Below are 16799 nucleotides of genomic sequence, written 5' to 3' on the forward strand. Positions count from 1 at the left end.
ATTCACCTTCCTGCCATGGCTTATTTGCAGCTAGAGAATTAATGCTTATTTCTGTCCTGTCCACAAGCCTCTCCTCTGTCCTAGCCATGAGGTTTCTCACAGAACCTGAATGTGGAAGAACTTTACTTTGAGGGTGCCAGAGCCCTGGAGCAGGCTGCCCAGAGAGGGTGTGGAGTCTCCTCTGGAGATATTCCAGACCCACATGGACATGTTCCTGTCCAGCCTGCTCTGGGTGACCCTGCTTTGGCAGGGGGTTGGACAAGATGATCTCTGAAGGTCTCTTCCAACCCCTGCCAGTCTGTGTGATTCTAAGATTTCTTCAGCTGGAAATATTCCTACTTCATTCCAGTGAGAAAGGACCAGCGATTCCTAACCCTGCATTTTTTTGTGAGACGACTCATTGCTTTTTGGCCTGTCCAGCTGTGAAGACAGTTAGGTGTTTCTGAAAATTTTCAGTCAGTGTGTCCTCTTTTGATTCATATCAATGGAACCAGTTAACTCATGTAACATGATCAAAATTACTCTGAGTATTATTTGTCTCAGCTATTTCCAGTTTGGAGATACAAGGACATCAGAGAGGCTGAACAGGTTCTTATCAATGATTCCTCGTAGAGAGCCACAAGAGATGTCTTGGGAAGAATATCAGAACACAAAAAGCAGGTAGAGTTATTTATTGAATTTAATTCTCCAGTTTCCTCCTGTTTGGGCTTGTGGGACTCCCAAACCAGAGGTAATATCTTTCTATTTTAATGCAATTCTTCTTTACACCCCTGACATCAAAGGGTCTTGGCATCTTACTACTATCTTTTAATAAAATCACTAGAGCATAGCACTACAAAACCCTCTATAGATTTCTAAAATAGTGTTTTTCAGAGCATCTCTCATCACCGTGGAAACAGGCACAATCTATTTTAATGAGAGACAAAGGGAAGCAGCTTCCTCTCCTTAAGGGTGAGACAATAGTGTAACACACTTTGTCAGGGCTTCCTCAGGAAACCTGTTGCTCAGGCTTGACAGGCTGGATGAGATGGGTCCTCACCTGCTGGGTCCCGCCTGGTGAATGCAAAACCTTGGACAACCACTAGCAGCAGTGGTTCTCACTGACCCTGGTTTGTACTGGAAATTAATCGTGATTTGCAAGGGAAAGATTTACACAGTCTTGCCTGTGAAAGTGCATTTGACCCCTAAAGTCCTGGAGAGCAGCAAACCCACCTTTTGGGAAGCAGAACATGGAGGTCCCCTGACACCGTCGTTGCTCCCCCAACCCTCCTTGACCATGTGGCAATTCTGAAATGTGGAAAACCCAATTTACCAAGATCTCGCAGTGACTGGCAACATCTACTGTGCTTGAAAAGCGATTCAACATCTCTTGCCCATGGCTGAGAAGATACATACCTCAGCAAGAAAAATTATTTTCAAGAGAGTAATGATGGTGTAGTTTTAAGAATGCCACATCATGCTTGGTGTCATGAGAAGGGCACAGTCTTCTGTGAGCTTGTAAAGCTTTTGTGGTTGTACGTGGATGTGCATGGTCAGCTCTTCAAACTGTAAAACATGTGTGTTAAACTTACTTATAAGTCAACAACTAGATACAGTAGTGGTGGTGACTACAAAAGAAAAAGAGATCTGTGAAGGCCAGTGAGGGGAAACAGGGAAAATTCATTCCCTGTGTAAAAAAGTGCACTCCAGATTAAATTTGGCCTGTTACTTTCTAAGCTAAATTTGTTTAGCCCACTAGAACAGCTGTGGACACCCATAGAGCTTAGTGAGTTGGAAATGTGCTGGGAAGGTTACACAATAATATACAGGATCACAGAGCATCCACTCACGCAGTGACATCATGCAAGACAGCAAAGGCAAACACCTGAGATGGCTCCAAGTGACAGCAGGATCTATGAATGATTCCCCTTTAGTCATGAAATATCTTGAAATGTAGAAGTGAAATACTGCTCAGCAGAGACAGCTCTACTGTTAAGGCAGACAGTAATTTTTTAAACAGGACGATGCTGAAGAATGAGGGGATGCTTTGCCTTGGGCAGTAAATAAACAACTGCACTTCCCTGTTAAATAGGGGGTACTGGGACTGTATATCCTGGCTTGTAGGTGGTGATGCACTTTCAAACATAACGTTAGTGCAAATGCTCTGTTACCCTATAGCCCCTAACAACATCACTCTACAAACCCTCTCACACTATCATCTGCCTGATTATGCCTGATTTCCAGAGCACAGCTCGCTGTTTTCATGCCTTCTGGCCAACGCTGCATCAGTTCTCACCAGCTCCGGTTCAGGAGGCTAAATAGCAGGTGCTTGCCCTGTATTTGCATTGGCACATGCTGCATCCTCCACAGCAAAGAGTTTTGCATAAAAGGACAAAGAGGGAGAAAACAAATGAACCACAAAACCAGCAGTTCTAATTCTTTCTTGGTAGAGTTTTTAAGTGACTCTCTTTAGCAGGAAAATACAAAATATCCCAGTCACTTGGTAATATTTATTTATCTACTCCTCTGCTGAGAGGAAATAAACTCAGTAAGAACTGAAAACCCATCCACGTGGTCAATGGAAATTCACCCTTGACTGAAGTCTGTGAGAACCGAAAACTTTTCTGAGAGATGTTAATGGCCAGTTCAGAGATGTGTAGGTACCCAGCCAGCACTGAAATCCAGGGGGGGAGTGTATAGATGCCTTCAGAAGTTCTGGGTTTATCCTTAATGGGAACCAAGTGCATTTGCCATCAAAACCACCACTCACATTTGCACCCAAGCAGTTTGCTGCCAGAACCTTGTCCTCAGCTTTTCAAGATCTAAAAGAGCTCCGAGAAGATGGATGTATACTTTACTATCCGGAGCAATTCCTTGTACCCCCTAATCAAGGATCTTAGATAGCAAAGATGCTATTGGGCTTCTTATCTTCAAAGAGAGAACCCATTATAGACAGAGGTATTTGACTTCAGCTGAGTTGCACCTGAGTGCACACATATAAACATGTAAGCACATGCAGGCACTTGTAAATCACTTGATATGGAAATGCAAAATCAGTAAATTGAGGTTACCGCAAAACGCCATTAGCGCTCAAGGTATGAATCACCTTGTTGTTGGTGGTTTTTAAGTTTCCTCCAATGAATCACTCTCTCATGTTGCACTTCAGCATTATGTTTGTACTCCACACCTCAGCCCGAGCCAAGGGAGATGGGTGCCTGGGCCAGGACTGACAAAGCTGTTTGTTGGGGTTTTTTTAATGATATTTATTATAGAATCTGTGTCTATTCATGAGATCCTGATCCAAAGATTGGTCACAGAATGAAGTAAATGACACTCCAATATCACACTCCTAACTCTGTTGTGGTGGTATTGTTGGCTGTTGCCATAAAACAGTCTTTTGAGGGAGATGCTGCGCGTATCTCATCCAAGCCTTCTGCTCCTGAAACATATGGGAAGGTTTCCAGGAACAGCAATGTTCTTTTCTCATTTTGTTTCTCAAATAACATTACTGAATAAAAATAGACATCAGACAGGAGGAAAATAAGATGAAAAAAGAAAGATTAGAGCTGCCATTGCGCAGCATTATCTCCTTGGGAAGCTACATAGTGTTTATTCATACTGTGCAACTGTCTTTCTTGTTCAAAAGAATTATATCATTCAGTCCTGTAAGGCAATAGAAAACCAGGTATATTAAATTAGCTGAAAATTGGCTATAGGGGGAAAACCACCTTTTCGTACTGTGAGTGATGTGTACCATCCATCTCTTTTGAAATGCAGGTAGAAACCAGAGGCATTAGGATAGATAATAAAATGCAATAATAAAGCAGTACAAATGAAACAGTTATAAAAATGCAATAGCTTCCACAGATATGTCAGAGAGTACATTTGCTCAGTACGAGTTATTGTCTGCCCAAACAGTAATGCTTCTTCCCATGTAACATACTTCCCGAAGAAGAGAGCTGCCTGCTTTGCTGGAAAATCTTTGGTACCTTTCAGCAGCATTTGCTGCTAAGAGGCAATCCAAGTGGAAAAGCTCTTTTCTGTGTACTAAGCCCCTCTGTATTCTGATTAATGACTTTGGAGTGAGATGAAGAAGATAATACAAGAATCATAAGACTAGAAGAAATGGGATAATTAATAACATATCTTAAATTAAAAAAAATTACTGTTATTTAGAATGTGATTTTCAGGCATATCTAGAGACTTCAGATACCTGAAATTCCAGTTTTCTGTTACAAAGCACTGGAAGGTTCTTCATTTCCAGCACAGTTATCATTAATTCCTGAAAACCAGGCCATTTCTGGGTGATTCAAACAGCACAATAAAAAATTCAGCCACTCAGAAATATATTCAGACTCTTGGGTCTAAATTCAAAAGAAAGAGGATTTTATCACTTTAAAGTTCATTAAGAGTTAAAAAATTACATTTATTGAAGCTAATTAAGAGGGGAAAAAGAGGACATTTACACGTGATTATGTGTCTTAAAGTCTCTGGACACACCTGAAAATCTTGGCCTAAGCAAATCCTCAGCAGGAGGAAGGTTTAATAAATGGATTTGGGTGGCAGGAACAAATAATCATAAGCAATGAAATCCACAGAAATGTAGGGAATGGCTCCATTTCATCGTGCTGCACTCCGGATGAGGTCTGCAGAGAACACACCATGGCCATGCGTTGTATGAGGGGCAGTGGCACTGAAACCAGCTGTATCAACGTACCTAGGGATGGCAGAGAAATGCAGCACTGAGGTCAGGTTATCATAGAAAAGGATCTTACACTCAATGTGTGTAGGAGACTTACAGATGTTAAGTCAAGAAAAGGCCTTTAGAGCATATTATCTGACACACTACTCAGGAAAATGTATGGTTTTACCCAGAAAACCTGGAAAACAGTAATGCTGATGAGCCAGACAAAGAAACATCAGCTGAGGTCTGGATTGTGCGACATGATTGGACTTGAGTAGTTTTTTGCATCTGCATGTGGCCCTCCCACCCCACCCAAAGAAGAGTGTGAGGCAGGTAGACAGGTGGGGATGCAGATGAGCAAAGGTTTTGGAAACTATGACAGTGCCTTCTTAGATGGAAAGGGGAACTCAGGTGTTTTTGGAGAAATAAGGGTCTAGGTTAGGAAAGGCATTGCTCTGGACATGTTAGGATGTAATAATAAGTATTTTCCTGTTTGGGAAGATGGAATTTTTAGTAATTGGCCATGGTAAGAAGTGGAATCCTGAACTAAAGACTAGTTGGTCTTATTTATGTCAAAAGCTGTTATTTGCGTTCCCTGTGCATTAGAAGTGTGTTGAAAGCTCTTGATTGAAGAGAGATGTGTGACCTGGAAGTCAGATGGAAAATAATGAAACCTTCATAGGCACCCGATCATCTCTGGTTAAACTCCATGAGAAGAGCAGAATTACGTCATGACTGAATTTAGAAGGCAGTATAATGTACCCTGATTAGAAATAAAGACCACACGAAAGAACGGTGTTCTGCATTTGACAGCTACTAAGTCTCCCTATGTCTTATAAAGAGGGAAATACACAGCCTGCTCAGTGTGGCATTCACACACTAAACCCTGTCGGGAAACAATACGAGAACCAGCAAAAAGCCAAAATCGCAGCTAGCTTGAAATGCAGTCTGTACATCACAGGAAGAGCAGGAATGTAGGGTGAAAGTATATTTATAATTCTGGCAAGCTGAAAGGCTTCACCTTTCTCAAAATAATAGAGCTCCATCAGTCATCTTCTCAGGGAAGAAAGTGTGAAGTAGTTTATTTTTTCCATCCCTATAGGGCAAGGAAGGAAAGACCTTGCAAAATTTCTGTTGTGGCATATGTGAGAGAGTTAGCTGCCTTTGGTACCAGAGCTACCTCAGGTCACCTCACGGTCTGGGATGGTTTATCCTCACAGCACCTATTTAAGGTGGGCCAGTGTTGATGTTTCTCCTCCATCTCCCTGTTAAAGACAAGTAATGGAGCATCAGAAGCTGGAAGTGCCTCTATACAGGCAGGCTCGGTGGTTAAATACAGCCAATGCATTCGAGTCTGGGGACCCTCTTCAGGTGCTGGTGCCCACAAAGCTCCCTGAAGAGGTCCTCAGGCCTCTACAGTGTTGGTGTGATATGGCTCAGGAGAAAAGCTGCAGCCAAGGACATTTTAACTTGAGTGATCTGCCAAAAGCCACACAAAAAATCGATGGTAAAAGAAGGAAATAAACCCTATGTCCTCAGTGAGACATTCTCCAGATGTGGAACTGGTAGAAATCCTAAGAATGAGGCAAGAATGATGTTTCAAAAACCCTTAAATGATGAAAGTCACCGGGAGCTTTTTTTTCATGGCAATTAGCGCAAGGTCAGCTTGAAACTACTGGTAGCTGTTGGATAAGAGCTTAGGCCTGGGACACCTGCAAGCAGTAGCTGCTTTCTAGTCTCACATAATTATAGTTAAAGACAAAAATGACCATACAAAAAGCTGTAAGTTCCCTCCTTGGAGCAGTGTAACGGTTGGCTGCTATCAACATCTCTGCACAGAGCTGTTCAGATCCCAGCCCTATGCAATTTACAATTATGCTAATTTGCAGTTGTGCTAATTTACAACTCTGGATGAGCATTTTTCTGCAGTTAATTTTCAGGGTTGCTTGGCTTCTCACGATCTCTACTTATTGGCAAGGGGCAAGTTTGTTATAAATATGTTGTATGAAATGCTCCTCCCCCCCCCCGGCCAATTCTGAAGGCAGGCATCGGTGCTTTCTTGGTAAATGATTCATCCTGGCTTAAAATAGTTGAGTTAGGTGGGGTGAATCAGTTTGGTAATGTTTATGTCCCCAACCTATATACAGAGGAATTATAGAAACAGCCTAGACAACTCCAGGGAGGAGCGGTAACAGTGGGATAAAGAAATCGAGGTATCATTGTGTCACACAACAGCCACGACTGCCAGGGCATGATCACCTCTGGAAAAACTGGCTGTTCATTTACGTAAGCCAGAGAAAATGTATAAGTCACAGGAGAAAGAAAAAGCAAAGTCAAAATATTCAGCCTTGAGTGACAGTCCTTCTTTGTCCCTAGAAAGGTAAATGTCAGGCAAAATACTGCATCCGCCAGTATTTTCACTATAACAGTTGCTCTAAAAATAGCCAAAGCTTTTATCAAAGCTGTATTTCTCATCCACAAGAAGGACATATCCACCATGAATCCTGCTTTGTTTGGCCTCCATGGAATTAAATTTGGTGTTTCTGTCTTTGATTCCAATCACAATGTACAAAAGCTCTGTGCACTTCCATTGATATTCATATCATTTCTAATTCGACTTCTCTTGAATTAATGTAACCCAGGAACCTTAGCAATGTCAGGCTCAATTTATGCAGGCTTATGCTGAAAAATTTAATCTTGTCAGTTCTTGAATTCCACCCCCCATCCCACCCCTGAATTCCTTTATTTCTTTCTTTGATGCCTTTATGCAAATGTTTTAGTACTTCCTTGGGCATTCAACACACAGCAGGTTTTGCTGATGGAAAAGCAGGTTTTTCACCATGCCCAGAAGAGTTGGACGCTGAGAAGCCCAAGGGACAATCAAGAGAACCCATCAACATGAGCCTCTGTACCAAACAGCAAGTGTTTTTCTGGAAATACTACTTCTCTGAACTTCTTCCCCAGACTTTTCCACACTGGAGGCCTGCAAGCCTACATGTGGATTTCCAGCTGATTAGAGCAAAGCAGAAGGAATGCCTCAAGGCCAGGCTCAGCCATGTATTCGGAGGTCCTACCTTGAAAACAGCAGCACTTGAGTACCTGTGTGTTCCCACGGCAGCTTGGTGAGTCACAAGTAGCCAAAGATTTGTGGGGTCCACCAAAGAGCGGCCATGGTTGGGTGAGTCAGCAGTGAGCACCATGCAGAGCAACACTCAAGTGGTGCTAAACTCGGTTAGCAAACCTGACCTGCGGTTTCATGCAAACCCTTTTTCCTTCTTTTAGACTATATGGGTTCATGCCCCCTAAATTTCGCTCTCAGTTTCAGGTATGAATGAATTCAAAATCTTTAGGTAAAATTCAGCTAGAAGAAACTAACTAGTTTGGATGAGTTTCAGTACAAACCTAAGCAAAACCACAGAATTGCTCATGGTTTCCAGACCAAACCATACATTTCACCTAGTTTTTTGGGGTTTCATTATGAAAGTTTCATGGAGTCTGAAAAAAAAATATAAGCATGAAGTGTAAGCATTTTGAATTGCTATCTATACACTTTTGTCTACTGGGAATATAATGTTGACAATGCAAGTCTTTGCTCTCCAAGGCCTGGTTGCAAAGAGACAGGTTTCTGCACTGTGTGAAACCCCAGTTGGTTTTAAGTGAAAATAGATTGTTTTATGGTCCTTCTTGGCTCCTGAACTTTGGACTTGGTTTTGGCCCTTGTATTGGTCTTGTTGGTGTAGGTTTGAACTAGAATACATACCTGGAAGACAAAAATCAAGGCGTCTTTTTGTCATGGTGGGAAATCTATGGGTGGTGCAGGCTTGGCATATACACATCTACATCTTTTATATGTCAGTGTTTAAAGGGACTGGGAAAATACTAAGACTCTAGTGTTGTTCTCTCTTACTGAAGCAGCGGCTTCTTCCACTAGAGAATAAAACTTGGATCATTTCTAAGTCAGGCCAGAGAACTCATCAAGCAATTCCTAGCTCAGGCTACTCATATGCATGTGAGTGTGGTGCAGCAAGGGCTATGTGCAAAAAAGATAGCTTCAGCCTTGAATTCATGACAGTCAAATAGTAGGTAAATGAAAACAGGATTGAGATAAAGGATGGGCAGTACTAGAGATATGTTATACTGTAGAAAATTTGTCTTGAAATGTAATGCATTTTTAGTGATATATAAGCAAATATGTGTATTTTTGCTGGATACATTTCCGAAGGCTGTGTCTCACCTACTGAGCCAATTCTGTCATCCAGGATACATCACTACTAACTGTCTTGCTGAATTCCTTAGAAATTACCTTATTGAGCACAACTGAACCAGGAAACTCGATTAGACCAGAAGGTTTCATTTTAAAAGACACCTAGCTTTCATTTCAAAGACTTCAAGTCATGATGGACCTGCCATTTCTTTCAAGGAGTCATGCCAATGTTTAACTAACTGTAGTCTCACGGATTTGCTTCTCTTTCCTGTTGGATTGACAGAGTCAGACAGAAAGATAGAAAAGAGGAAATCTTTTGGGTTTTCTTTCACCTCATCTGTCATCAACTCTCATTTCCATTAGTCAAAGCTTTCCTTTTCTTAACTTAAATTCACATGGATCAGGTTCAAATCATCTTCATGCCTCACTTTATTTAAATCAATAAACCTAATCACTCAAATTTCTCTCATTAAAGGCGTTCTCTAGACCCCAAATCATTTGCTCACTCCAGCCACCACAAGTGTTTGGCAGGGAAAATCTGTAATGGAACACATTCCTCAGAACATGCAGGAGGGGAAACTGCAAACTGGAGCTTCAAACAGTGCTTCGAATGAAAATAAACACAGCAAACAACTGAAAGTCAGAGGTACCCACTCAAATGCAAAAGTATCCCATTTTCTCTGTTAAGAGTAATTAGACAGTTCCAGGATGTGTCTTGACAAGATGTTTTGGTTTGGTTTAGCTGTTTTCTAGAGGGGTTTGGCTGTGGGTAAAAGACTGAAAGGAAACTTGGTTTCAGGCCTGAGCTCTGCCACAGCCATCCCACCGGGCTGGTGCTGTGTCCCTGGCCATGTCCCACTGTCCCCAGAAGCTCCAGGAGGAAAGCAACACCCTCGCCTGGGTGGGAGCTGGGCAAACACACAGCCTCCCCATCTGTCCGCATCCCTGGGAAGAGGTGGATCATTTTGGATGAGATGGCAATGACTTTGCCTTGAGTTTCGTAGGCCAAAGGCCCAAGGGACAAGGGTGGGAGGGGACCAAATGACTGCTCTGCAAGGGAAGGCTGAGCTTGCCTGTTTCTTCTGTGAAACCTTTGGGAAGAGAGACATTTGAATCCACCACTGAGCAGAAGGACCTGCTAACGCCATTGGGCGTTAGCAATACACCAGTCTCCAACCTTTTCCACCCCAGAGCTCAAATCCTTTTACAAGAAAGATCTACTTGATCTCTACCATTTTACAGACAGTAAAACTGAGGCAGAGGATGGAGAAGTCACTAACAGAGCAGAGATGCCCCATGCCTTTCCAAACCCTTTGTCAGATACAAACATGGACAAGTGACATCCATGGTGCTACAGTGAGTTTCTATCCTGAAGTCGGTTTGCAGAAACACCATCACGGGCCAATGAAAAGCTCCACGGGCACTTGTAGGTTGTCCCTGCCATCCCAACTGGGCCAGAAAAGTCTATTCACATGAAGCCAGGCCAAGACAAGGAATGAGGGATGGAGTTTGGTGAAGGTAATGAGAAAGAGGAGGTGGTGGTGTAGGTTGTGAGAGAAGATGAAACGGCTTTGACACAAGCAGAGGAAACTTCATATTCGGGATTTCAAAAACTCGACTCAACATTTCTGCTGTAGCAGATAAACATCTATCTGCTTTATTACTGGGAATCATCAATTTCTGTTTATAAATAGAAAAACCATGTTACCTCATGTTATTTCCTCTGGGGTTTTTTTGGGGCTGGATATATGTGGGTGGTAAACAGCTCGCAAAGCAGTTGTTGTTATTATTAGTCAATATAAAGAAGAGGAGGGCAGGGGCTGAGGCTGTGATGTACCAGGTATGGGTTAGCCTCAAGCCAAATATAGGTCATTCGCTCATCTTCGGTGAAGAAGGGACAGCCCAGCCGAACCACTAATCTGTGCCTGTGATTGGTGTTGCTTTGCGATACTATCTGTATTCCTATGAGCATTTTTCTTGCCAAAAGACAACTTAGACAGAGGCACAAAGACCTCAAAGTCTAAAAACTAGCAATGAGACATAAAAGCATCAATGAGCCAGACAGGGTTATGAGTGCACTTTTTTAAGAGAGCTTTTTCTCCTTGACAAAGCCTTGCTTGGGTCGTGGCAACAGTAAGCAATGGAAACATGCGGTATGGGTCGCTGTATGCACATACGGCGAGGCGGTCGTGTAAGTCTGCAGTCTGAACAGCCAATACAAAGCCTGAGAGGAAGCAAAAGCACGCAACGACGGTTATCTGGTCTTTAATGCTCCGTCTTCCAGCCCGATGTGCGTGAACTGCCTTTGCTGGCCTGGAGCACCCTTGGGGGCGGGCAGCAAAGCCCGTCGGTGCTGGTGCACAAAGGATGGTCCTGGAGGGAGCCCGTCTGGCTTTGGGGAGAGGGAAAGGGAGGACCAGCAGGAGCAGAGACTCTAGAGATGGGGGTCCTGGGGCACCCACAGGCATTTCTGCATGAGCCCAGCTGGGCTCCGGGAATGGGGAAGAGTCTCAGCAAGTGATCGCTGGTAGGAAGATGCAAGTTCAGCATTTTGGGAATAGAGTGATTTCCTTTTTCTATAAAGATGACATTTTGTTTTGGAACATTTCATTTGATAGTACTTTGTTTATTCAATGTAGTTATTTAGCTGGAAACTATGGGAAAAATCAAGCCCTTTGATCTCCGTTTGCTACACTTTGGTGGTGGAGAAAGGGACTTTTGCTTTGTGACACATTTCTAGGAATTTTTTTTTCTGAATATAGGTTATTCTTAAACTGCAGCATTACAACCCAAATACAAAAGCTTGTTCCTGATCAAACATTTGCATGACCAGTTGTTCTCCAGTGATAGCAAACTCTGTCAGCACTTTTTATTCAGTAATTCAGGAAGATTTCTCTTACTGCCAATCTAATGAATTTCATAACACTTTGAAAACTGATTGGTTTCCTTTGCTTCCCAAAGAGACATCTCAGTGCAATAAGTACTGGATGATGGTGCACAAAGACATGGGGAGAGGGGTCAGGGACTGGCAGACAGGCAAGGTAGGTGGAATATAGGAAGAGGTGGAGGAGAAGTAAGGAGCTGTAGCAATAGGTGAGGGGCTGGATGGCTGAAAGATTAAATCCATGGGTCCGCAGGAATGGAAAGGATGTTCTTCATGAAGACAAGTCTGTCATGACATGGCCTAGAGCCGGGGCTCCCTAATTCTGCCACCGTTAAGTCTCACTTGAGAACACTGTCAAATGCACCGGGCTTCCCTGGAAAGGGAGTGTAGGGCCAACAAAAAAGGGTCATGACTATTCACAATGCAGCCACACATCAGAGATGAACTGCTGCACTACCGGTGACCTATCAAAGCAACAAGAGACTGGGCTGCCTTGCTAGTGAGGGAGCAGCTTCTGCCCTTCTTGCTGCAGCGCTTGAGAGAGGGGCAGAGGGCTGGAGGCGGGGTGATGGGACAGCCATGGAATGAGCATCAAGGTAGGGGTGTGGGGGCAAACCAAGGGTGAAGAGATATTATATGAGTATGGTCCAGAGCTGGACAGGTTATTTACACATATGGTTGGGGGATGGAAGAGGAACAGACAATAAGATGTGACTGGGGATAAAGTGGGGACAGGGGAGGCTGTGTGACCTGAGATGGCACCGGGGTGATGCTCAGGGGCTGGACGGTACAACCGGCGGTGAGTCACTATGTAGGCAGAGGATGTGGTGCACGGCTCAGAGGAGAGGGGAAGACCCAGCCCCTCCGCTCTGGAGAAGAGCCAGCAGCAGCAGGGAGAGATGGCCAAGGGCATGGCTTGGCCAGGCTTCATCGGACCTGGGCATGAGGAGCAGGCAGCGGCCACTGGGGATGGAGACAGGCGGAGGTCGGGCAGCTCCTCCTGTGAGTACTCCAGCAGAGCAGCAGACAGACACTGGTGACTGTGCGTTTTTTCATATGGGAAATTGGTGGTTTGGGTACCATTTTTCTGATTAAAACCAGTGGCTGGGATGGCGGTTTTCCACACCAAGGGGAATTTTCTATAGGCCACCTCTGAGACTTTTTATCTCTCTTTTTTTTTTATAATGTTAAAAACTAAATATTTAGCCTGACCTACAGCTGACTGTGCAGCATAAAAGGAAGGGAAACCAGCTGGGTGGAAAGCAAAATGCCAGAGCACATGATGGACCTGCAAGTCAAAACACATCCCAATCATAAGGAGACTGCAAAGTCTGATAAGTTAAACCCTGGTTTAACTGAATGCAGTAGTTGAATGGCAATAAATCTGTTAGATTAATCGAAAGAAGGTAGAGGAGGAGGTTCAAGTTACCACGGAAGACAGTCCTAGACGGTTGCACAGCCCACGGCCTGCGCTTTCAACACTCCTACGGTGGAATCGGTTGTGATAGCCATCTCTCTGAGCAAAGAGCTGGCTTCCATGAAATGCTGTGGCTCTAAAGCTGGGAGAAAATGGTTCAATGAATCATCAATTCATTGGAAAAGGCACTTTCAGTTTGGCCAAGCTGGTTCATGAATTTGAGTTGAGTTTTGCTGAATGTTTGATGCGAAACCACAAGTGCTGAAACCTTTTGGAAGTGCTGAAACACTGGAATTAGACAAGGTTAAACAGTGGTTTAGAAAGGTCTAAGATTAATTGCTTTTACACTTCTTATAGGTTTGGTTCTTGCCAAAACATGAGCTTGGTGATGGAGACCTTGTTCGTCATCCGTTAACTGATTAAGGTATTAATGCACACCATAACAACTGCAGATATGATCTACCTCTCTGAGTAATTCAGGCCACAGATTTGAGCAATATTCTGCCATCCTCAATAAAATATTATTATTAAACAGCATGCACAAACCATAATACCATAAACTGAATGAAAGGGTAGTAAAATACCTGGTAATAATTTCCTGAAATCTGCAAGTTAAAATTCCCTCCCCGGGACTCACTTTTACAGGATGATTACCTGTTAGATAAGTCTGTTAATTCAAACACTTATGACCTGGACCTTGCAGGAGAAAAACAACCCTTTCAATATTAGTTGGATAAGGAGAGAGTTGTAATTTTATTTTCATGCCAGGAACAGCAGCAGCAATAGGCACTAGGAAGGTGTGCTCCATACATACAATAAAACCGTTCTGGAGCCAGCGGATGCAGATTGTCAAGAGCCACTTAACGAAACGTCAAATGGGTCACCACCCACTGTCTTGGGCCACTGCAATGAATCACAGCACTGTATTGAGTCAGCCCAAATCCCCATCTAGCCTGATACACCATCTGCAAGCACAGTAATTAAGTACAAGATGCTTTGGGAGAGAGTACAAGCAACAGGAAAAATATAGCAGGCATTCACCTGTGTTAGCTAATTCCCATTTGAGTCCACTTACACACTGTGACAATGAGATCCATAATTTAATCATGCAGTCTATAAAGCAAATGTTCTTTTCATTTATTTTAAATGTTTTGAAGGGTTTATTTTCCTGGGGTGCCCCTTAGCCTTGTTAGATAAAGAACTGAATTAATCTCTGTCTCGCTGCCTCCATGCACTCAATATTTCATCGTGCTCTTTCTTACCTCCTCTCAGGGATGGCGGTGAAGCCCAGAATCTGTTGCATCCTCCAACCCTCCCTGTATTGTCCCCTCTGCCTGGTCCCCTTCCAGACCTTCCAGCTCCCCACAGGAGGAGACAGCATCTACAACACCAAAAAGTGCCTTTTCTAGTACATGATAATGTTGCCCAAACACTTGTTGGAAAAAAAAAAAAATAGCCAAGAGCATCGACTCTATCGTGCAGGGCTTTCCCTGTGATCAGACCTTGGTACAAGGTACAGGCGAATCACAGCTGCAGCCCCCTGGGTGCAGGAGAAGGATGTTGACAAGGAGTTTTTCCTTTAACTGAAAGGACTCGTAGATCTGTGCTGCAGGTTTTATGGCACACAGACTGGGCCGGGAGAGCACCGAGAGCCTGTTTATTTGGCAGCTGCTGGCTTTGGAGGACACGAGAGAGTTACGTTCACCCAGCTTTAGACATTGGCAGTGGGACTTACCTGCATATTGTGCTCTTTATTTTGCAATCAAGAGGGAGAAATACTTTTCAGAAGGAGTTTGTCTAACATTTTATATCTGTCTGCTTCACGATTCCTCCTCTGGCAGCAGCCCTCTCTCTGCAGTGACTCAGCTGCTGATTGCTTTTGCTGAGGGCTCCATCTCTGAGACACTTGAATGCCTGGGCAAACAGAGAGCCCGGCTGTACCGGGAAGCAGCTGCCTGAAGTCTCGGACCATGAGAAAGAATAAGGAAAATAAAAATCAAGGTGCGCTCTTTAATATGAGCCCTGTGGGGCAGCCAGAGCTGAAAGGCTGTGACCCCCAGGAGCAGTTCCCGGCAGCCACTAATGAAACCCCATGAGATGATAACAAGCGAAAGGAGTTCTGTGCCAGTGTTTCGACTTGGAGGAAAAGGCATTAAAACTGAGGATGGTGAAAGGGAAAGGTGTCGCTGTGGGTTCCGGGGTGGAAGCAGCACAGGCAGCAGGCAGGACTCCCTGCCTGTCCCCATGGGAGGACCGGAGCTACCAGCCCTGTCGTCAATAGGAGGAGCCAGGAAGGATGGAGCCTTCCCAGGGACTGGTCCCCAACCAAGGGAAAGCACTGAGCATCTCCACTTTGCCTTGAGAGGTTTAGCCAAGAGCAGGAAATCCCAAGCTGGTCAAAATTATGAAGAAAAATAAAAATAAAAAAAAATACTTGTTAAAAGAGCTGAGGCAGGTTTTTGGGTTTGTTTTCCTTTCAGCTAATGCCAGGTCAGTTTTTCTTTTGATCTGTATTAGTCCCCCCATCCCGACTGAGGCAGGCACAGTGAAAACACACTTCAGACTAGCTGACAGATATCTGGTGTGGTTTTGTATGGTTTCCTGAGAATCAGGGGACATTTCTTGTTTTGCAATTTTACAGAAACCCACAAATGTGCCTAAGTGCTTTAAAGACCTAATAAACAGGTAGGTGTTGTGAAAGGTTAGCGAGGGACAAAAAAAATTGGTAGCGCTGCCAGGGTCGGCTCCTCTGCTGGCCCCCCGCAGCAAACATGCTTTGAGGTTACTGGTAGCTGCAGCCAGGACGCCGTGCCAAGGGATTTTGACACAGCAATGAGGCAGATGGTTATGAAGCTGCAAGAAAAATGCGGTTAGTTTTACTAGCACCTGTGGCAAATTCCTCTCAGAGGTCCTCCCACAAGGCTTGTGTTGTACAAGATGATGCAGAATGAACAGGAGGAGGGAGATGATTGTGTCATATGTTCCCCTGGGGCTCACTATTAAAGAAAAAAAAAAAAAAAGCTTTAGAGTTTTTTTTTTTTCTTTCACAGGGGACATTCAGTGGAAACTATTACAGCGGCATCGTAGGAAGGGGCCAGGCAGCCTCCATCTGCGTGCTGAGCTCATCCCGATCCCTGTGCCTCGAGGAGTAGAGAGCCGAGGATGAGAGTGGGTGCTCACACGATCAAAGCAATGGGGATGGCCGTTGAGGGAGGGAGGTGATGATGCTTTTGGCACAGGCAGTGATTTCCTGCATGTATGGAACTGGGCGTTTAGTGCCTCTGTGCTTGGGTTTTGACAAGGGTACAACGGAAAGCCTCAGGAGTGAGGAGGACTGTTGTGGGGGCTGCTGTCTCTTGATGTGTTTGAGAGATTCTAATAGAAAGTGCTTTCTATTGAGATTTCTCTATGAGAAGAAAAATTTAATGTAAGAGAAGGAAAGATTAGGAAAACATTTAAAGCACAGAATGACAGTAAGTAGCTCATATTTTGCCATCTTCCCCATGCCCACATGTCCCTGGCTACAAAATTCTACAAGCAAAGGAATAAGGAAAGTCTTCTTCCATAAGTGTTCACCTAAGAAAACAAGAAAGCTACAGAATCAATGATACTAGATGATTAGCCAACCAAA

Source organism: Numenius arquata, chromosome 19, assembly GCF_964106895.1.
Source record: "Numenius arquata chromosome 19, bNumArq3.hap1.1, whole genome shotgun sequence".
NCBI lineage: Eukaryota > Metazoa > Chordata > Aves > Charadriiformes > Scolopacidae > Numenius > Numenius arquata.